The sequence below is a fragment of the Sciurus vulgaris genome (genome assembly GCF_902686455.1).
Source record: "Sciurus vulgaris genome assembly, chromosome: 10".
NCBI lineage: Eukaryota > Metazoa > Chordata > Mammalia > Rodentia > Sciuridae > Sciurus > Sciurus vulgaris.
The window spans coordinates 58,618,144-58,641,282 of record NC_136470.1 but is presented as its reverse complement, the minus strand read 5'-3'; the positions used below and the strand labels follow the sequence as shown (position 1 = coordinate 58,641,282).

Genomic DNA, 23,139 nt, shown 5'->3' with positions numbered 1-23,139 from the left:
TTATAATCCAACTTTTCAATAGCATAGTCTATTAAAAGCAGACACATTGCTCAACATATGACACTAATGAGATCTGTCACTAAATATAGAGTAGGACTTTTAACTCTGAAGAGCAGGTTTCACATCTGGACTAGTGTCTGCTATATAGTAAGTGCTGAAAATGGCTATTGAATAAAGAAAGATTTGGCATTGATTAAAAGTGGTTCTCTAGTTTTGCTCTTCATAAAGCTTTCTACAATGGACGTTTTACTTTCATAGTAGATATACTAAAAGCAAATTCAATATTAAGTGCAACGATGTTAACTATGGGGTTGTTTGTAAGCACACATACAAAACAGAGGAAACCTGGAAGCACTCAGATGTTCAGCACTAGTGTCAGCCACAGGCAGTCAAGCAAATTGTGGTGGACCATGAGCTTTTCAAAACTCAAAGCGAGACGATGCAGATGGCAGAACAGGCACACATACAATAAAGTTTCAAGTGAAATGTGATTGATTTTCTTAGGTGATTGAATTACAATTAAATTTTACTCTAAGAAGTAACTTGTATAAGTACCATATCATTTGTTTTAAAAATCTGAAACAAAATTTTAAAGAAATTATTTGGCAATTCTACTATTGAAAGAATATGTCCTAAATCTGTTGTAAGATATGAGAAAAGCAAAGCTAGACTCTCAAAATAAAACCTGGTAATTTATAGTTTTGTGTTTACATTTTAAATACTAGAATAATTTAACATATAATCTTACAAGGTTTCTTCCATATGACCATATTCTAGTACAGATATGTCTACATAAAAATTGGAAAAGACACAGAAATATTAAAATAGGAAAAACGTTTGCAATGTAACCAAGTTACCACTAATAGTTTCAATCCCTTTCAGAGCATAGCTAAAATATTTGGCCTAGTGAAAACTGTTATAAAATAGCATTTGTTAGAAAAACAATTCCTTTGTATTTATTCCCACAGACGAATTTACAAGTGTAAATGTATGGAAGAATTTATATCACAACAATTGTCTCTAAATGGGGCAATTATAAATGGCAAACTCATTTTCTTAGTATGAAAATAATTTTAATCCTAGTCTCTTTCCAAGCAAAAATTGAAATCCCATTGTTTAATGTAAACTTGGCACATTCTTTGTCCACTGTCCTACTAAAGGTTCACATTCCCAAAATGTGACTCCAAAATTTCTACCTTCTCAACTTCCAGCATCCTCATTTCCAACCTCACTCAGCTGATATTCTTGTTTCATTCGTTAGTTCTGATTAGTTATGGATGGTCTCTTTGTTGTACCATCAATTTGAACCATTAACCAGTGTTCTTTTCTGCCCTTATCCAAGGCCAAATTCTTCACTGTGCTCTGTATCTCACACCTTTATGTATTCAAGAAATGTCCCTGTAATTCTATTCTCTCTACTGCATCATCAGGTTCTATTAGATCTACTGGATAAACACCAATGCTCCAAATTGCCCATCTTAAGAACATGAGAGAAAAAACAAAATTCTCCTGACTCTTGATGAAATAACTGGTCCCATTTCTCCCTTTACAGTCTCCCCTCAGTTTACTCTTCTCTGTAGGACATATCAAAAACTGCCTTTGTCAGTATCACCAAGAACCTCCATATTGCCCCAAACGGCAATGTCTTCTGTCATCTTACTGAACCTCATAGTACCACTCAACTACAATTGACTGTTAACTTCCTCATGTAAGATTCTGCTCCTGGTTTCCAAAATACCACCTTCTAGTTTTTCCTCTCTTGTTCCTTAGTCCTTATCGGTTCTCCTCTGATTGCCTTAAGTGGAAATATGGAACTTCCCCAGGCCTTCCATCTTCTCTAAGAGCTCTCCCTAGGAGAGTTCCTTTATTTCATGACTCTGGATGCCATCTGTCCACTAAGGAGTCTCAAGTTCATCTACTGAGCTGAGGTCCTATATTTAATTACTCATGTGGCCAGTGCTGCCCAGACATCACAAAGCGAGTATGAGCCCTTGCTTTCTGCCTCATTCTCTTTCCTGTTGCTCTCTGCCTCTCCCCTCACAGGACAGAAAGCTTCATGGTCCTCATCCCGTCTTCATCTAACTGAATTCTTCCAGTTGTTTTGACCAGAACTCAACCTTGATTCTTCCGTTCCCATGTGCCCATATCTAATCCATGAACTCAGTGTTTATTTGTCCATGCTGCTCCAAAGTCACTATCATTTCTTTTAGATAGACATCTAAAAATAGGCATCTGGTTGATTACGCTTTTTCTGCTCTTTCCTCCTTACCATCCATCATCAACACCACAGTCAAGAGCCGAATTTTTAAAACATAGAAGTTATTCTATGACATTATCCTAATTCAATCCCTCCAATAGCTTCCCACCACAATCAGAGTGGGATCCAAATTCTTAACCCTGCCATACCAAGCCTCAAATCCTCTGGCTCCTGGTCCAGCCTGCTTCTTCAACCTCTCCACAGCAGCCCAGACATTCCCAAAGAACTTGTGAACACAAGTGGTCTACTTCACAGGTCAGCATAGGCACAAGCTGAAAATTGGGTCCTTGAGACAATTTAATTCATGTATTTTGGATAAGATGACAAATTACAGTAACCCACTTATCTAAGCTAAAGTACTATGAATTTTTTAAAAATATTCAACCTCTTCAACATAAAGGCTTAATTTAACACTGTTGAAATAATTTCAGCATTCAACTAAGTGAGGCAGTTAATGAATATTTGGCCGTATTTTTATGCCTAAATTTTATATTTAGACATTTTTTTCCCCTCAAAAGTAGCAGCTTCCACCTTAGATTAAACTGAAGTTATACAAGTTGCAATCAGCATGCTTACAAAAGGGTTCAAATGTTAGCAACATCTTGTTCTGGTACATTTTGGCTAGATTCCAGATGTGAGGGAGAAAGGCAAAGAGGCAGTCTCTAATGAACATGACTAAAAGAAATCCAGATGCTAAAACTAATCAGAGTAGAGAAAATTGAAGCCATTTTCTACAAACATGAGAACAGAATAGTTACCCCCTTACCCATCTCAATAGCTGTACACCAAATTGACAGACAGCACCAGCACTTATTGTGACAATGATACACATCCTTTTGGTTAGGTCCAATTCTCAAGCCTGCATATATTGGTGACACTTGAGCTTAGTCCCAGTCTCATAACCACTGATGTCCAACTGGCCAGAGCCACAGAACAAGTCAATGTTCTTTTTTGAAAAGGAATGTTGCTTTATTCAGCTATTTTGCTGCTGTGACTAAACGACCCAATTAGCACAAATGTAAAGGAAGAAAGGTTTATTTGAGGGCTCATGGTTCCAGAGGCCTTAGTCCATAAACAACCTGCTCTATTCCTCTGGACTCAAGGTGAGGCTGAACATCATGGCGGAAGAGGGTGGTAGAGAGAAACAGCTTACATCATGGTGTGAGAGACTCCACTCACCACAAACAGAAATATATCTCCCAAAGCCACATCCCAATTCCCACCTCCTCCAGTCACATCCTACCTGCCTCCAGTTACCACTCAGTTAATCCCATCAAGGATTAATTCACTGGTTTGGTTAATACTTTTAAACCCCAATCATTTCTCCTCAGAATCTTCTTACATTGTCTCACATGTGAGCTCTTAGGGGATACCTCACATCCAAACCATAAAAATGTTTCCCATCACTTGCATCTTCAAGCCAATGCACAAATGTTCTGAATTCCTTTGAGGAAAAGCAGATTCCATGGTGTTCCATTCTCCTCTGCATTGTATTTAAATTCATTGTCTCTTTATGGCTCTGAGCCAATTTGTGAAAGGAATGAGAACAGAAGGAAAACTCTTTGTAGCATCCTGGGAATTTCTCTTTAGCATCGCTTAGATTTTAATAGGATTAATTTTGTTTAGACAAAGAAAGAACAAATGAACAATATGAGGATTACCTTCTCTTTACTTGAAATATCTCCCCTGATGTTTTACGGTAAAATTCCACCACTTAAGGGGATTCATATATTGGGCTGAAACTTTGAATCTCTAGAAAGCCCTGTCTTTGCCTTAGACTTTTTTTTGTTTGTTTCTTTGGTTTGGTAAACCAGGCTAAGATATGTGATGAATTTGGGGAAAAGTGCAAAGGTACAATTGCAGAGCTGCCAGAGAGAAAGAAAAGGGGAAGGAAACAAGATGAAAAGCAGATAGAAGGTGACGTTACCTTACTGCAACTCCAGAACAGCAAACAGTGACTTGCTAACCCACCAGCTCTAAGAACCACAGCATCTCCAAATAATTCATCAGAGGAAGAGACCTAAAGTAATTTATCCAAAGGTTTCCCCACTGGTCAAAGTCTTCCCACGGTCAAAGTAACTATGTTTTCCTGGTTGTGTACCTGGCAACTCGGGAAGCCACTGTGGAAATGAGATGCCATACTCTACTGGACACCATTTTAACTCTGTGGCACTTTGCATTTGAGTACAGAAATGGAGAGCCGGGGAAACGACAGACGGAGAGCTTCCGTGGGTGTTGTCTGGACTCAGCAAATGCAACCGCTCCCAGTGTGGAGGGCACAATGGAGGACATGCTGGAACTTGCCTCCCCAGGGAACTGGGGTTAGCTGATGACATTTGGAAATATGACGGTGGCATCAGTCTGGAGGTACTTCTGTTTTGTTTTGTTTTCTCTCAGCCAGATGAGAGCCCAGGAGACAGATACGGCCAGGACAATTTGGAATGGTTCATAAATTGAGACCAATAAATGTAGCCATTTTAAAAATGTCAGTCATTAAATTTTCAATGTTTTGTTAATTAGCAGACAGTTAATCACCTGCCCAGATCCCCTGTAATTGCTTGAATTGGTACAGTTATGAACGCATTGCTCGGCAGCTGCTACCTGCTCACGTACCTGCAGCCTTCTTCAGAGGATTTGCTCTGATGATGGATGGCTGCAGATCTAGGAGTTATAGTCCCTTAGGAATGCCTGCCAGCCACAGTGGTGGCTGCAAGGCAAGAAGCCCGGTGGTCCAGAGTTTTCCTGGGTTAAGGCTGAAACTTGATCTGAAGCCACATCCTTGCTTAGCTTCTTTCTCTGCCTTTTCCTGCTGTCCTCACTTCCTGATAGGCTTCTTACAGGTAATGAAATCAGTCTCAGTTGGGGTTGGTCCCCCAGAAGTAGAACCCAAGAACAAACACTTGTGTAGGAAACGACACTTCACAAGAGGGTCCAGGGCTCTACTGGCACCTCCCAGGCCCATTTCATCACTCAGATACCAACCACAAAATGCTTCTTTTTGTACCCTATGAGGGAAGATAGCCAGACACAAGGGTTGTTAATTTTCCCCAAATAAGAATGCTACAAAGCAAACACACACACACCGAAAGTGGAACAACAGAACAGACAAAAGAAATAACCAGTTTTAACAAGGCAGACAGCAGACGCTTTGTCAAACACATAAAAGTAGTGAACAGACAAAGACTCCACTAAGAGAAGTGTAGAGTGTGTATAGATACAAGGCCAAGGACCTCTGCCTCTGTAAAAGAATGATAATGCCTATGGCACCAAGTGCCTCCAGGAAGCCAGTGGGCTGTTTCTAGATGCTTCTACTCCTACCTGCTCAGTGTGTTATTAATTTAACAAAATGTAGGTTAATTGAATAGGACAAGAACAAACTTGTTGTTTCTGCAACAACTAAGCAGAATAAGATGGGTGCTTTGGAAAGGCTACCTAACAGCAAATCACAAAAATAGGAGAAGGGAAAAATCTGCTATTGGATAAGGTGTGAAAGAGATAGTGGTGAATATTGAGAGCAAATTATAAAGCTCCAGACGGAGTTGGATATCTTCATAACAATTCAAATGCAAAGTTCTCTGGACATTTTCACAGAACAAAAACTGGAAATAAAAGGTAATACATTACAAATATAAGTAGTATGAGAAAGAAATCAGGGGTTAAAAAAAAATATCAAACAGTGACTCTATCCTCATAACCAGACCTAAATTTTCACCTTCACCAAAACCTAGAAAATGAAGGGACATGTGTTTTAAGTTAATAAAATTCAAAATATAAGTACTTTCTATTTTTTTTTTTTAACTACCAGGTGTCACTGTGTCAGATATAAGGATTTCAACTGAAGTAATGAGTCATGAAAGATCTGAAATCCGACAGTAAATTCCCACCACAGAAAATGGGGAAAGAAGCTTCTGTAACACAGAAGGATTAGCAGTATCTAAAGGTCAAATAATCTGGGCAGGGCTGGAACAGGGCACTTCCTTCCTTGTTTGTTTAGGTTTATCACCTAATTCTGACATCAGAATTCCATCCCATCCTGGGTCAGGGTTGTTACATTAACTGTATCTTGAATGGTAAGCAATACATCCAGTATTCCTCATTACTCAGTTTTAGATCATTCCAATTCAATCTGTCATCTTTTAAAATCCAGAAGACAAAACCACCTTATATCTGTATATCAAAGTACTGGGGTGGGAAACCAGTAACTTAATATCAGAATCAAGGATTTGGTGTGAAGAATAGGAAAAATACAATCTTTACAAGTCTTGTTCCTAATTACATACACTACTTACAGTTTTTATTGTTTGATTTTTAATGCACAAATTTCGGGATATTATTTGTGCCTATGTATACCTGAATTAGTTTTCTGTCTTTAGCTCTTAAAGCTCTTTCTAATCCAACTGGATGGTACATAAGGAAAACTGCTGTCCTAGCTTAGTGAGTCATTTCCAAAGTGCATTGGTTATGGTCTTTGTTTTGTATCAGTGATGTTTCTGTACGGTTTAGGGTCAAGTCTGCCAAATAACTGGTTTATAAAGCTCCATTGCTTTAGCCCTGTGCTCTACTCATAATTCATTCCCAAGCTAGAACTTTAATACCTTCTGACTCTAAGAAACAAGAGAAAATGAAATACCTCAAATTTATCCTGACCTTCTGGGAAACAAGACTGAATTTTTCTTTGTGCGGTAGCCGACACTGTCATCCAACAAGCCGAACATATTTTCTGCCATTAAAAACACACAATCTGAACATCACCTATGGGTCATAAACTGAACATGGATGAGTCAGACAGCCCTTAACCTCAAAGGGCTCAGTCTGGTGCCAAAAGACAGGTGGATTATGTAAACAAATAAATCATAATACAGAGACACAGGCAGCAATCAGTGCTCCCACCAGGGTCTGTTTGAGAGCAGAAAAACACTGGTGTGCTGGGGGGTGAAGGGGGTTATTAAAGCTTCTCAGAACAGCAATTTTGAAGGATAAGGAGAAACTATTCCATAGGCAGAATGGAGACAATTAGAGGAGGGTAGATATTCTAGGCAGACTATAGAGCAAAGATGCAGCAGCAAGACAGCATAAATCCAAGCAGGCCATGCAGCAGGGAAAATACCAGGAAGATGCACAAAGGGATAGATTATGGTCCTTGTCATAAGCCACACTAAACAAATAGCTAAGATTACGGCCAGTTTACGTTTAGAAATATCTCACCAGTGAGATTATGGTGGTTGAATATAAAGAGCCAGGCAGTAAGCATTAACAAAGATTTTAACAGGAAACCACAAAAACCAAGTTTAAGAGTGTGAAATGGATAAAATACGAAAGGAAGATGGGCAGAGGCTGGTGCCATTTCCCTGCTTTCTTGCTATCAGCACTCCTTCTCTGCCCAGCCCTACGCAAGATGTGACCAGCCTAACTAAAAGGAGAATTCAGTGTCCAGGAAAGGTAAATGAGATGACTGTGACAGGCTGAGGCTGGAGAGCAAGTCCTCTAAGTTTAGGAAAGAAGGATCCGGGGAAGTGACCACTGCCAAGGGACATTGGGTCTGGGATGAGAAGTGGAAGCCATTCGGAACTTCCCAACTTTCTTGGGAATTGAAAGTCCACTGATTGGCTATGTGTACATGACTCTTGGGTATTGGACTCCAATTATAATGTCTATATGTTCACCTTTTCTTACTTCCATCTCTGAGCCCAAGGAAGGAGTTGCCTGCCTCTGAAACGGTTTTGAATGGTTTTGTTCAAATAAACTACTGAAATAAAACCAGGTGTGGGGAGGCTACTATTTGGGACTATCAGGTATGAATGAAGAATGTTAGGATTTCTGTGGAAACTTGTTTGATTATAGTGAGATAGGTGCAGGAACAGGACTTGATTGCAAACCCCTTCTACTTTTTTGAGCCTTGATTTGATGCCTGGAGTTGCAACAGCCATCTTACAGATGTGAGAAAATGAGGATAAAGAAAAAAAGTCAACATAAGAAAGAACAGAAAACTGAAAGAATCTGGGCTTGTAAGGACATGATTAAGTCCCTGATCCTACTTGTTCTAGATCCTCTATCCTCAACTGATAATTAAGTAGTACACTTAAATTACTTTGAATTGGGTCTTCAGATGTCTCCAAACATTCCAAGGTAACAAAATGAAAAGAATTTATGAAGAAAAATGTCAGTGAAGAGTTCTGGAACACACTAGTCTGTTTTTGTTCACATAAACAAATTGCTGAAAATTTTTCTCCTACCACAACAAAATGCTGGAAGAAATCATGTTATCTTTTAAAAATAAGAGCTATACATTTGTGTTTTCAGGGGATTTTAAGAATAAGCCTATACCTCAGTTTATACCCAAAGGACTTAAAATCAGCATCCTACAGTGATGCAGCCACATCAATGTTTATAGCAGTTCAACTCAATAGGTAAACTATGGAACCAACCTAGGTGTTCTTCAACAGATGAATGGATAAAGAAAATGTGATACACGCACACACACACACACATACAAACACACAAATGGAACATTAGCTTTAAAGAAGAATAAAATTATGGCATTTGCCAGTAAATGGATGGAGTTGGAGAATATCATACCAAGCGAAATAAGCCAAACTCCAAAAACCAAAGACCGAATGTTTTCTCTGATATGTAGATGCTAATACACAATAAGGAAGGGAGGCCACTTTGAGAAGAATACTGTTACTTTAGATTAGATAGAGAGGAGTACAGGGAGGGGAGGAGGCATGAGGATAGGAAGGATAGAGTGAAACAGACATTATTGCCTCATGTACATTTATGACTGCATGACTAATGTGATCCTACAATATGTATAATCAGAAAAATGAGAAATTACACTCCATTTATGTATGATTTATAAAAATGTATAAATACATTCTACTGTCATGTACAACTAATTAGAATTTTTAAATTAATTAAAAAAGAATAAGGCTATAAAGTAGAAAAATAACTTTATAGTACGTAGCTTGGACTCAAATATTTATATAGAATGAATTTGACGTAACAATCATGTGTGTTCCAATACCATAAATTTAGTGTTGAATTTATAAAATTAGGACTATAGTAAGAAAATATAAAAGCTGTGACTTGGTGCATAGACTATCAAATGCGGAGAACTTCAACTTCACTCATTTGGACAAACTGGTATGTTGGTCCATTCATACAAACCAAGAGGCTCAGATGCACCAGGTAGCTCAAAATTCTTCTCGGTTCTATTTGTTTCCAAGTTTAGACAGTCTATGGAGCTTCCAAGATAGGGTAAAGTCACTGACAAATTCAGGAGAGAGAGGAGACAGAGGAGAGAGTGAGGGAAGGATGGAGGCAGGCAGAGAGAAAGAGAAATCAACCAGTGGTGAGTGACATATAGCAAAAGAGGAATTTTATAAGTGAGGCATCTTTTCCCATCCCTGCATTGTTCAGGCAGTGAGATCCAGGTCCAGCATGATTCACTGTTGAAGGATAACCCCATTTCTCCTTGTACTGACTTTCAGTCACTATCAGCAAATCAGCTACCACCCCAAGAAATACGCTTCTTGTCCTTACCTATCAAGCCCATCTTCTGATGTTCCTCCTTATCTCAATTTTTGTCCCCTGTCTTTCCCTGGACCTTAGCCCTTCTCTCAATACTTGTCTCCACTCAGAGCTCTTTCTAAGGCCTACAAACACACTGGGTAGCATTCCTTGATGGCCCTGTTGTTCCTTCTAGTTAGATCTCAGTTCCCAACTACCTCTACTTTCCGAGTCTTATCAGGGACCATATCTACTGCTGCTGCTCTTACTACATACTATTTAAAATCTTGTGGGAAGAGCAGCACCCTAGTGCTGAAGGAATAGGGCAGGGATGCCTCAGGATGGCCTCATAAAGAGGCCGATGAGACACCCAACATCTATCATTTCATCTCCCCAGTCAAGATCAACCCTCAAACAAGGAGGACTTTCCATAGTGGAGAATAGATAAGCTGGAGGTTCCCCAAAGTCCCCACAAATGCCATAGACACTTGAAGTATTTGCTGCTGGAGAAGCCTGCAACCCTCACAGGCCTGAAGTACATTTGGGGGACTGCCAGGGAGTCCACATTGCTGCACTGCCCCAGAAAAATAGCCCAGTCCATGTGGTGCTTTCCCTAACCCAAGATGCTGCAGCACAGTGCTCTCCTGAGACCCCATGTTTTAGTCAGCCTTTTAGCTGCTGTGACCAAAAGACTTGACAAGAACAATTAGAGGAAGAAAAGTTCATTTGGGGGCTCACAGTTTCATAGGTGTCAGTCCAAAGATGGCCAGCTCCATTCCTTGGGGCCTGAGATGAGGCAGAACATTATGGGGAAGTGTGGTGGAGGAAAGCAGTCAGGGACATGCTCCAGGAAGCAGAGAGACACCACTCAAAAAGGCACACCCCCCAATGACCCACCTCCTCCAGCCACACTCCATCTGGCTAGTTACCATCCAGTTAATCCCTATCAGGGGATTAATGCACTGATTAGGCTAACTCTCACAACCCAATGTTTTCACCTCTAAACTTTGTTACACTGTCTTACACACAGCTTTTGGGGAACACCTAATATCTAAACGATTATATCTCAATACTTCACCTATGCATGGTCCTGCAAAGCAGTTGAATGAACTCATCTACCCTTTTATAGTCCCCCAAAGCAACAGGGTGACTCTGCCCAGTCACAGCCCTAAGGAGCAGCAAAGGAACCCTCCTTGAGCAGCTTGGCTCATCCAAGCCTTACAAAGCAGCACAGTAACCCACCTGAGTCACCTGTGAAGGAGATAATGCAAAAAAAACACCCCAGAAATAGTAAGAATCATTAGAGATTGCTGCGAACAAATATGCACCAACAAATTGGAAACCCTAGATGAAGTGAATCACTCTCTGAATACATAACCTACCAAATTGAGCCAAGATGACAAACATGAATAGACCAATAACATTCAACAGCACTGAATCAGTAATTTAAAAATTCACAACAAGAAAAACTCATGACCAGATGGCATTACTGCTGAATTTTATTAAACTTTTAAAGAATAACACTAGTTCTTCTCAAACTATTCCAAAAGAGTTGAAAAGGAGGGAACTCTTCCAAACTCATTCATTGGGGTATTACCCTGATATAAAAATCGGACAAGGATACAATGACAAAACTGTATTCCAATATCTCTAAACAGATGCAAAATTCTCAACTACTAACAAAACTGAATCTAACACACACAAAAAGAATATATCATGATCAAGTGGGACTTATTCAAGGGATAGAATTAAAGATGGTTCAATAAATGCAAATCAATAAATGTCATATTGCATCAACAGAACAAGGGACAAAACCTGTATGATCATCTCATCATGTGCAGAAGAAGTACTCAATAAAATTTGACATTCCATCATGAAAATAATCCTCAACAAATTAAATGTAGGAGTAATACAACTCAATACAATACAGGCTGTATATTCCAAACACAGCCAGCAAGCCAGTAGGCTAAATGGGGAAAACCTCCATGATCTGGGATAAAACAAGGATGCTCACTATCACTCTTTTAATTTAACAGGGTACTAGAAGTCTTCACATAACAATCAAGAGAGATAAAGAAGTGAAAAGCATCCAAAGAAGAAAGAGGATCTCAAATCATCCCTGCTTGCAGAAGACATGATTTTATATTGATTTTATATTGAGGAAAAGCCTAACAAATCCACTAGAAAACTATCAAAGTGATAAATGAATTCAGCAAACTTTCAGAACAAAATCAACACAAAAAAATGTGTCAGTTTTCTGTCACTACAAAAAAAAATCCTCAAGATAGTCAACATATAAAGTCAACACATAAAGACAAAAGTGTTTATTTGGCTCACAGCTTTAGGGGTTTCAGTCCATGATCCGTTGGCCCCAATGCTTGGGGCCTGAGGCAGCACATCCTGGTGGGAACATGTGTAGGAGCAAATCTCACCTCACAGCCAAGAGGCAAAAGAAGGAATCAGGCCCCGTGATCCCCCTGAGGGCATGTCTTCAATGACCTCAAGGTCTCTCATAAGGTCTCTCACACTCAGCACCACTGGTTGGACTAAACCTTTGGATCTTAAATGTCTCGCAAGTCTATCAAACTGTTGCAAAAAAGCCAGTAGCATTTTCATACACCAATAATGAACTTACTGATAAAGAAATCAAGAAAGCACACCCATTCACAAAAGTTGCATTTAACAAGCACTGAATGAATTTGACCAAGGAAGTAAATGATCTGTAAATGAATACTACAAAGTGCTGATGAAAGAAATTGAAGAGGATACCAAAAAATGGAAAGACTACATGTTCAAAGATTGGATAAGATGGACATTTAACATTATTCTTTCGAAGTGCTTATCAGATTTGATGCAATCCTCATGGAAATATCTATGACAATCTCCACAGAACTTGTAAAACAATCCTCAAATTCCCATGGGACTACATGAGACCCTAAATAGACAAAACTTTCTTGAGCAAAAAGACAAAGCTGGAGGCATCCTAACACCTGAACTCAAAACATATTACAAAGCTACATAACCAAAATGGCAATGTACTGGTCAAGAATGGACATAGAATAGAACAGTATGGAGGACCTAGAAATAAAGTCATGCATCTGTAGCCAACTGATTTTGACAAAGGTGGCAGAAATATATTGGAGAAAGAACAGTTTCTTCAGTAAATGATGCAGTGAAAAGTTGGATATCCACAGGCAGAAGAATAAAACTAGACCCTACCTCGTACCACATACAACAAAGTCATCTCATAAAGGATCAAAGACCTAAATGTACGAGGTGAAATTATGAGATTACCAGAAGAAAACACAGGGGAAACACTGCAAGACATCAATATAGGCAATGAATTTTGGATAAGATTCTAAAAGCACTAGCAACAAAAATCAAAATAGATAAATGGGTTTGTAGCAAACCAAGAAGCTTCTGCAGAGTGAAGAAAACCATCAACAGAGTGATGAGAAAACCTGCAGAATGGAGAAAGCATTTGCAAACTATTCTTTCAACAAGGAATCCATATCTAGAATATATAAAAGAACTCAAGAGCAAAAAATAATCCAATTTTAAAGTCATCAATGATCTGACCAGATATTTTTCAAGAAAAGATGTACAAATGGCCAACAAGTCTTTGAAAAAATACCCAACATCACTAATCATCAGAGGAATGGAAATCAAAACCACAATGAGATAACATCTGACCTCAGAATGGCTGCTATTGGGGCTGGGGAGATAGCCCAGTAGGTAGAGTGCTTGCTTTGTAAGCACAAGGCCCTGGGTTCGATCCCCAGCACCGCCCCCCCCCCCCAAAAAAAAAAAAAAAAAAGAATGGCAGCTACTAAAACACAAGAGGAAAAAAACTAGTGAGGAAGGGTGATTCATACACATTATTGGTTTTAGATGTAAACCAGTCTAGCCATTGTGGAAAACAGAATGTGGGTTTCTCAGAAAAACTAAAAAGAGAACTACCATATGACCCAGCTGACCCACTGCTGGGTAAATATATATCCAAAGGAAATGAAATCAGTGTATCAAATTTACCTGCACTCCTATGTTTATTGTAGAACTATCCCAAACCACCAAAATATTCATCAATGAATAAATGGATAAAGAAAATGTGATGTATTTATATATGTGTACACACACAAACACAATGGAATATTATTTAGCTATAAAAATGAATGAAATTATCATTTGTGGCAACACTTATGGAATGGAGAACATAATGTTAAGTGAAATAAGCCAGGCACAGAAAGACAAATACCATCTGTTCTCATTCATGTACAAGACAAAAATGTTGATTTCATTAAATTAGAAAGTAGACTCATGGTCATTAGAGGTAGGAAGGATAGAGGAAAAGACAGTAGAATAAGGTTGGATAACAGGCATCAAAATACATTTAAATAGAATAAGTTTGAGTATTCTATAACACAGTGGAATTACTATAGTTTATAATAACAATATTTTATAAAGTACCAGAAGAAAGGATTTCAAAAGTTCCCAAAAGAAAAAAAAAAAAAAAAAAAGGACAAACATTTAAGGAGATGGAAATGTCAATTACCTTGATTTGATCATTATACATTGTATATGTATATCGTGTACTCTGTAAATATGTACACTAAGCATTATTTAATTCTTAAAAAGATAATGACTGTTTCCCCACAAAAATGCCTTATGTACTTAATCACTTCCTCTTCTCCAGTTTGCCCCTCTGGTTTTGCTTTTCTATGAAAGAGATCAAATCCTGTAGCTTCTATCATTAGCATAATACATTTGCACTTCTTCCATGGTTGTTTGTGTATCAATAGCCCATTCCTTCTTATTGAGAAGGAGCTTCCGTAGTTCGGACATTCTACAATTTGTTCATCTATTCACCAATGGACATTTCATTTGGGCTTGTCTAGTTTTTAGAGATTAGGAATAAAACTGATGTGAATATCCACATGTTAAAAAAAAAAAAAAAAGATTAGATTCCTGTGGCCAGACTTTTCTTCCTGAAAAGGCTTGGAAGTCTCGAGTAACAACTGACAAGGTGAAAGACATTTTTGAACCACCAGGAAGATATTCAGCCATTCCTCCCTAACCTGGAAGTAGGATGGTCCTAAGGGAAGGAATTTGACCAAAAGAGTAGATAAGTGAATCAAGAAGGAAGAATCAGTACAAATAATGCTTGCTAGGAGATTCTACCTACTTTAAAAAAAACTACTTTTTTTCTCTTGTATTACCCTCTTTGATAGTAATAGCAGCTAAGCTGTCAGAGCTCTACACAAACAGTAAATCTATGCACTGTAAATACACTATATATAAATATACCTTGATTCTGAACGATCCTGTGAAGTATAATAATTTCCATTTTATAGGCAAAGACATAGGTTTAGAGAGGTTAAGCAACTTGCTTAAGGTCACAATGGGAAAGACTTTAAATTATGTCAGGCTCATAACTTTGAGGCTTTCTATTAACCACTCTACTATGAAAGCACACAGGTGAAATGGTGATTCATCACCCCAAGCTATTTCCTGAGAATCAACTATCAAGGAACAGATGGTTCCTTCCACTGGAGATTTAATTTTTTTATGAATCTTGACCCTTTTGTGAGTCTTGGCCTTGGTTCTAAGAAGTTATTTTCTCTTGGGAATTGGTTAAGGGTGATTGTAAAACTATATATGGTTTTGCAGTTATAACTACAATTAGACTTCTATTACATCAGTAGATTAGTGCGACAATTACAAATAATCTCTCTTCCACATAGTTAACTCTCCCAGGGGAAATATGCATCCATTAGTGATTAATAACCACCTCCTTCCTTTTCAAAAGTGTCCCAATTTAGATGATAAATCACATGATCACTCTATGAACATACTATGGCCATCTCAGTCTTTTTCAAACGTTTATTTCCATGTCTGATCCATCTGCTCAAAAATCTAGAGCTCCTACTAAGTATATAGGAGCCATTTCTGCCTGCCCAGGAACCTTGTCTTCAGGCTGGCCCTCCTCCATTTCATTTGCAGGGAGAGGCAGGCATTAATCACCATCATCACAATGTCCAGTCCTATCATCCCAACCAAGGATAGGCTGATAATCCAGGCATGGATAATCATGGCAACTGATCCAAAGCAGGGGTGGGGGTGCAAGTGTTCTAGGAAAATCCAAATCACTACTGAGCAGTAAACAAAATGTCTTTCTGCAGTAGAAATCCTACAACACAAAGAAAACTTGTCGGGCCTACATTTTCTTCTAGTATGTGCAGGGTCTCTGGTCCAATGTCTAGGTCCTTGATGCATTTTGAATTGAGTTTTGTGCAGGGTGAAAGACAGGGGTTAAATTTCATTCTACTACATATGGATTTCCAGGTTTCCCAGCACCATCTGTTGAAGAGGCTATGTTTTCTCCAATGTATGTTTATGGTTCCTTTGTCTATATGAGATAGCTATATTTATGAAATAGCTATATTTATGTGAGTTTATTTCCATATAATTTTATGGAATTTCTGTTCCATTGGCTTTCATGTCTGTTCTGGTGCCAATATCATGCAGTTATTGTTACCATAGCTCTGTAGTATAATTTAAGGTCAGGTAGTTTGATGCCTCCTGCTTCACTTTTCTCACTGATTGCTTTGGTTACTCTGGACTCCTGAAATACAAGTAAAATCAAGAATCAATAAATGGGATGATATCAAACTAAAAAGCTTCTTCACAGCAAAGAAACAAGAGCACGAAGACATCCTAAGGAATGGAGAAATATCTTTGCCACCTATACCTCAGATAGAGCATTGATTTCCAGGATGTATAAAGAACTCAAAAAACTTAACACCAAAAAAAAAAAAAAAAAAAAAAAACCAAACAATCCAATCAATAAATGGGCAAAGGAACTGAACAGACATTTTATAGAAGAAATACAAATGTTCAACAAATATATGAAAACTCTCTCCAGCCAGTAGAGAAATTAAAACTACATTGAGATTTCATCTTACTCCAGTCAGAATGGCAATTTTCAAGAATACAATAACAATAAATGTTGGCAAGGATGTTGCAAAAAAGGTATACTCATACATTGCTTGTGGGACTGCAAATTGGTGCAACCTCTGTGGAAAGCAGTATGGAGATTCTTCAGGAAATTTGGAATAAACCACCATTTGATCCAGTTATCCCATTCTTTAGTATACACACAAAGTATTTAAAATCAGCAGCCACATCAATGTTTATAGTACAATTTAAAATAGCTAAGCTATGAAACCAACTGCGTTTACATACATGATGGAATATTACTCAGCCATAAAAAAGAATGACTATGACATTTGCCAGTAAAATGGATGGATCTGAAGCATATCATTCTAGTGAAATAAGCCAATCCCAAAAAAACAAAGGTGAAATGTTTTCTGATATGCAGACACTAACATGCAACAATGTGGGGTGGAGGGGAAGAATAGACGTTCATTGGATTAGATAAAGGGGAATAAAGGGAAGGGATAGGAGACAAGAATAGGAAAGACAGTAGAATGAAAAGAACATAACTTTCCTATATTCATGTATGAATACACAACCAGTGAAACTCCACATCATGTACAACCACAAGAATGGGATCTGAAAGCACCCAGAAACTACTCCAGATGCGGAAATGCACGCAAGAGATTTTGTTAAGTCGACAGGCAGAGTGTCTGCCCACAGGGTGAGAGAGAGAGAAAAATGAGAGTGGAGAGAGAGTGTGTGTGTGTGTGGGAGAGAGAGAGAGAGAGAGAGAGAGAGAGAGAGAATGACGGTGGAGCCATTCTTTTTTTTTTCCATTTTTTTAATTAAAAATCATAAATTTACATAGGGCAATGTTGTTTGATTCATTCTGTTATTTTTTTCCCTTCTCCCCACCCCTCCCACCCCTCTTTTCCCACTATACAGTCCTTCCTTCCTCCATTCTTACCACCCTCCTTATCCCTAACCCTAACCCGAAACCTAACCCTAACCCTAACGCTAACCCCTCCTACCCCCGATTATATGTCCTCATCTGCTTATCAGCGAGATCATTCGTCCTTTAGTTTTTTGAGATTGGCTTATCTCACTTAGCATGATATCCTCCAATTTCACCCATTTGCCTGCAAATGCCATAATTCTATCATTCTTCAGGCGGAGTAATATTCCACTGTATATATATGCCACAGTTTCTTTATCCATTCATCAACTAAAGGGCATCTAGGTTGGTTCCACAATCTGGCTATGGTGAATTGAGCAGCTATGAACATTGATGTGGCTGTATCTCTGTAGTATGCTGATTTTAAGTCCTTTGGGTATAGGCCAAGGAGTGGGATAGCTGGGTCAAATGGTGGTTCCATTCCAAGCTTTCTGAGGAATCTCCATACTGCTTTCCAGAGTGGCTGCACTAATTTGCAACCCCACCAGCAATGTATGAGTGTACCTTTTTCCCCACATCCTCGCCAACACCTATTGTTGCTTGTGTTCTTGATAATTGCCATTCTAATTGGGGTGAGATGAAATCTTAGGGTAGTTTTGATTTGCATTTCTCTTATTACTAGAGATGTTGAACATTTTTTCATATATCTGTTGATTGCTTGTACATCTTCTGTGAAGTGTCTGTTCATTTCCTTAGCCCATTTGTTGATTGGATTATTTGTATTGTTGGTGTAGAGTTTTTTGAGAGAGAGAGAGAGAGAGAATGGCGGTGGAGCCATTCTTAAGTAGTGGAATTTCGTGGGTTAATAACAACGGACTAATGGTTGGTGAGGAAGTTCACCAGCTGACAATCTGGACCAATTACTGGCTAGAAGTTCCGAGCTAACAATCCTGGAAAGAATGGGGGAGGGAGAATAATGATAGTAGCAAAATAGCAGATCTGATGCCAATGGGATCATAATTAGAATAAGTTATATTACACAAATGTATAATATGTCAAATACACTCTACTTTCATGTATACCTAAAAATAATAAAAATTAATTTAAAAAACTCAATTGATGAGGAGTGGGCATAAAGCTAAGAAGGAACGATGATGAAAAGCTGCATACAAGTCCTCATGACTTGGCTCCCATGTTTTAAAATTCAGTTCTGTAAAACACTCTGATATCTCATTTGATATATATTAACAAAAATCCTTTTTGCTTAACCCAATTTGAATTTGATTTGAATAACTTGCACATAAAAATATTCTGACATTTTATCCCCCCCAAAACTCACCTTCAATAATACGCAAAGATAAGAAAATTTAAAAAGGCCCAATTTTCAACCTGGAATATTTATGTATACATAATACCATATTTCACCATATAACCATCACCTACCACATAATCATCATACCTGGTTTTTCAGTCCAACAATTGGTTAATAACCTTCCATTTTGTAAACATTGCATATAAATAACTACATGTGTCACACCACTTGAGTAAACAGAGCAGCAGGGTATTTACCAGTGGCATAAGGATGCGCATGGCTCTTCTACACCAGCAGCCTAGAATTCGCATGCTGGTGCATTGCCAGTGCGTTTCTGAAAGTTGCCTGGTTGGTCTAGAACATGCAGTACCAATGGTAAACACATGAGTGGTACTGAGGATGGCAGCAGATAGGGGAACCCATGCGAGCAGGGCAGGATCTTCAGACACAAAATGTCATTGATAAGTCCATGTTTCACAACACTGTAGTAAATTTTCTTGAGTGTAATATTAACTACAATGCACAAATCAACAACTAATGTGGTTTGTTTTAGACCAGAAAAATATTCTCTAAACTTTCACAAAGAAATGATGTTTGTTGATTTGGACTATCCAATTTTAATGTATGTTTATAAGTAATTCCATGCATCCTAATCTTGTACCAAAGACAGTTTAGTAATAATTGATTTTTAAGTAATATTGGCACAATCTTTTTTTTAAAAAAAGTTTTGCATAAAAGTGTCACCTTTTTTCAAAAAAAAATTGCATAAGATCTGCAACAATTAAGCAGTGAAATATAAGATATGTTGTACCCATCTGTAATCCCAGTGACTCAGGAGTCTGAGGTAAACAGATTCCAAGTTTGAGGCAAGCCTCAGCAACTTAGACCTTCAGAAACTTTGGGAAAGCCTGTCTCAAAATAAAAAATTAAAAGAACTAGGGATATAGCTCAGTGGTAAAGCAACCTTGGGTTCAATCTCCAGTACCAAAAACAAAAACAAAAAACAACCACAACAAAAAAACATCTTGGGGATGGAATCCACATCTAAACATGGAATTAATTTGTTTTATATACCTTTATATACAGAGCTCAAATGTAACTTTATACAATATTTCTAATAATTCTATGCACAAAACAGTTTCATCATGATTTGGAACTTTCCACTTGGGGCGTATTGGTGCTAAAATAATTGGACTTTGGAGCATCCAGATTTTCAGATTACACATACACATATACATATATAAATATTTCATATTCAGTTTCAGAAAGGGTTCTTGGAGATAGTCACTTATATCATGGGTAATGGCATACACTGATTTAACCTTCTGAAAAGTAATTTGGTGATATTTATCAAGTGCTTTTAAAATTGCAAGATACTTTCTTATCATTCAAGGTGAATTCAGTGACAAGCAACAAACAGGTTTAGGACTTAAGAAGGAAATTTATTAAAAGGAACTCCAGAACTAAAGGTAAAACAACCAAGTGTCAAAAGAGTAGAGGCACTGGCAGGTTTAGGAAAGTCGGTAGCAGAACACTAGAAACTTCCTGGATTCTCTCATACTCATCTCCAATCAACTTCTGCCTGAGTGGGTCTTTGTTCTACTTTCCAAATTTCCTTGGAAGACTAAGGTTTGTTTATGTGCCTCTACCCTAGGGAAAAGCCATGGCTATGACATCCAGTGACTGCAGGAGGAAGAGGGCAGCAAGGACATAAGCCACATAGTCAACTTGTTAGTCTGTTTTCATACATGGGCTGCCCAACACACATGCACACCCCATATAGCCAGACACCTCCACCACCACTCCCAAACACTCTGAAAAATGGCTGCCATGCTTCCAAGGGGAGGTGAACACATTACACACATCTGCTGGATCCAGGGGTGAAAACATTTCACAAAGCCACTGCTCATCGAGATCAGTGTCCTCCAATTGTCTGTAGTGAAGGGGTGGTAAAATTTTGTTTCTAAGATGTCACGGAAAATTTATTGTGAAAATGCAATAAAAACAAATTGCTAGAAAAAGAAACTAGAAAAGAACATAAAACGAAAGCCTCAATTGTTTATTATATATAATTATAGAAATTTTAATATCCATTTGACAGTAATTTTAAATACTCTTTCTATACTTCTCTCATGAAGCAGTCATAAATGGCTCATGCGTTGGCACCCGCCTGCAGACACCCCTCCCCATGGAGTAGTACTGCTCTAGCAGATATCCGTCCCCACTCCAATTCAGCCTTAACCTGCCAGAAAGCAAACTGTACCCATCCAGCAGACTTTATATATAATATGAAGAGAAAAGATAACAGTTTGTTCTAAGTTGTGGTAAAATAAGATTTTTTTTTTCTTTTCTGCCATTTATGCCCAAGCCAGAGCTGTTGTGTGTATGTATGTATCTTCCTTTTTTTTTTATTACCCATTCTGCAATCACCTTCCCTTTTGCCAGCTCCTCAGTCATTTCCCTAAGGAGATGACCTGAGCTTTGATGCTTGAGCTTCTTCAGTTCTTTGTGGCTTTGCCCATAGAAGGACAGTAAGTCTTCCATTAACCATCCCACTGAGCACATTAGATAAAAAAAGGGAGGCACTATGTTCCTATTACATTCCTCCTAGGTCCAGTTGAACAGCAGTAACTGCATCTCTCATCACTAGGCAGGGTCAGGAACCTCAGCCAGCACAATCTTCCACTTTATGCCATTTGTCCCCAGGCCCAAAGAGCCTAAATGACCAATTTTATCTTCCACTTCAAAGAGCCACACTGTAGTCCATAATGAAAGCATTTCTCCTTGGGTAACTAGTGAGAGATGATGGCACTAGAAGATGTATACAGTAAGTAAAGATTTTGAGTGTAGGTTAATTAGTTGGAATCACTGAACACATCAGACACTCTCACTCTTTGGTTCCTAGGTCTGTGTCTTCCAACTATGGAGAAATATGCCTTATTTTGAATGCTGGTTCAGAACTTAACTAGTCAAACCGGCTAAGTCAACACGTGCAAGAAGATGCCCTGTGAGATCACAGGGCTGAGTTTGGAGGCTATTCCATTAATTCGTGAGACTAACTGCTTCATTAATGGGGAAATTAAAACAATGAATTATATCTGAATTAGTCCATTAAGTTAATTTTGTTTTGACCAAGGACCTTCCTTCGCAGCTGATTTGGGCGAGTAACAGAATGGTGTACCACAGCACTCAGAAAGTCTGCAGATGGTAGTTCCAGTAAAGGTATGTCCCAGAGAAAGTAGGAGAAGGGAATGCAGTTCCCTTTCATAATTGGGAGCAATTAGATATAATTCAACAAAGAAGTAGCCTGTGGTGCCATATCAGAGATGTGGACATGTCTTGGAGTTGATGGATTGAGCAAATACGATTGCAGCATTTTCTGCTTTGAAGAGAAAAGGGCTGTGTGAAGATGTTTTAATCAGATTTTTCATTGCTGTGACTATAGGATCTAACCAGAACAACTATAGAGGAGGAAAAATTTATTTAAGAGCACATGGTTTCAGAGATCTCCATCCATAGATAGCCAGCTTCATGCTTTGGGTCTCAAGGTGAGTCTAATTACCATGGCAGAAGAGTGCGGCAGAGGGAAGCAGCTTACATGATAATCAGGAAGCACAGAGAGAAAGACTCCACTCTCCAGATACAAAATATATAGCCCATAGCCACGCCCCTGATGAACCACTTCCTCCAGCCACACCTTGCCTCCCTTCAGTTACCACTCAGTTAATCTCATCAGGTGATTAATTCACCAATTGGCTTAAGGCTCTCACAACCCAGTTATTTCTCCTCCAAAACTTCTTGCATTGTTTCACACATGAGCTTCTGGGGAACACCTCACAACCAAATCATAACATCTACTTAGAGTTGGTGGCAGTTATTTTGAAAAGCCAACCTTATACTCAACAGTTTCTGAAGGGACTCTCCAGGAGGCCATAAGCACAGAGGATGGAACAGCAGTGTGGTAGGCTCCGTGGGCATATAAGCAAGCTGCTCATGAGGCCTTACTTGCTCCTTAGAGGCTTGATGAAATGCTGCCAGACACATTCAGCTTTGGTGTGGATCCTGGATCTCTGATCATAGAATTTAAAACTCAAGCATCTTTATAAACTTTGTGCTACCCAGTTTACTCAGATATATTTGCTAAAAAGAATATTCACTAGCATACTTGTATAATTATATCAAAATGGGTTCTACTATCATGTATAACTAAAAGAACCAATTTAAAAAAAA

The 23,139-nt window shown here is 38.5% G+C and overlaps 1 protein-coding gene and 1 long non-coding RNA gene across 2 annotated transcripts in view; both read right to left on the bottom strand.

Annotated features, from left to right (window-relative positions):
- HHLA2 (HHLA2 member of B7 family) overlaps positions 1–15,968 on the bottom strand; it is a 34,200-nt gene extending 18,232 nt beyond the window's left edge. The window contains 2 exon segments of the mRNA XM_079100422.1: positions 4,359–5,262; positions 15,071–15,968. The gene's annotated coding sequence lies outside the window, so the exon portion shown is untranslated.
- A 10-nt stretch (positions 15,969–15,978) lies between these two features.
- The window catches only part of LOC306638220, a 94,800-nt gene continuing 87,639 nt past the window's right edge, over positions 15,979–23,139 (bottom strand). Inside the window, exon 3 of the long non-coding RNA XR_013757438.1 lies at positions 15,979–16,388. This is a non-coding gene — a long non-coding RNA (uncharacterized lncRNA). The remainder of the gene's footprint in view (positions 16,389–23,139) is intronic.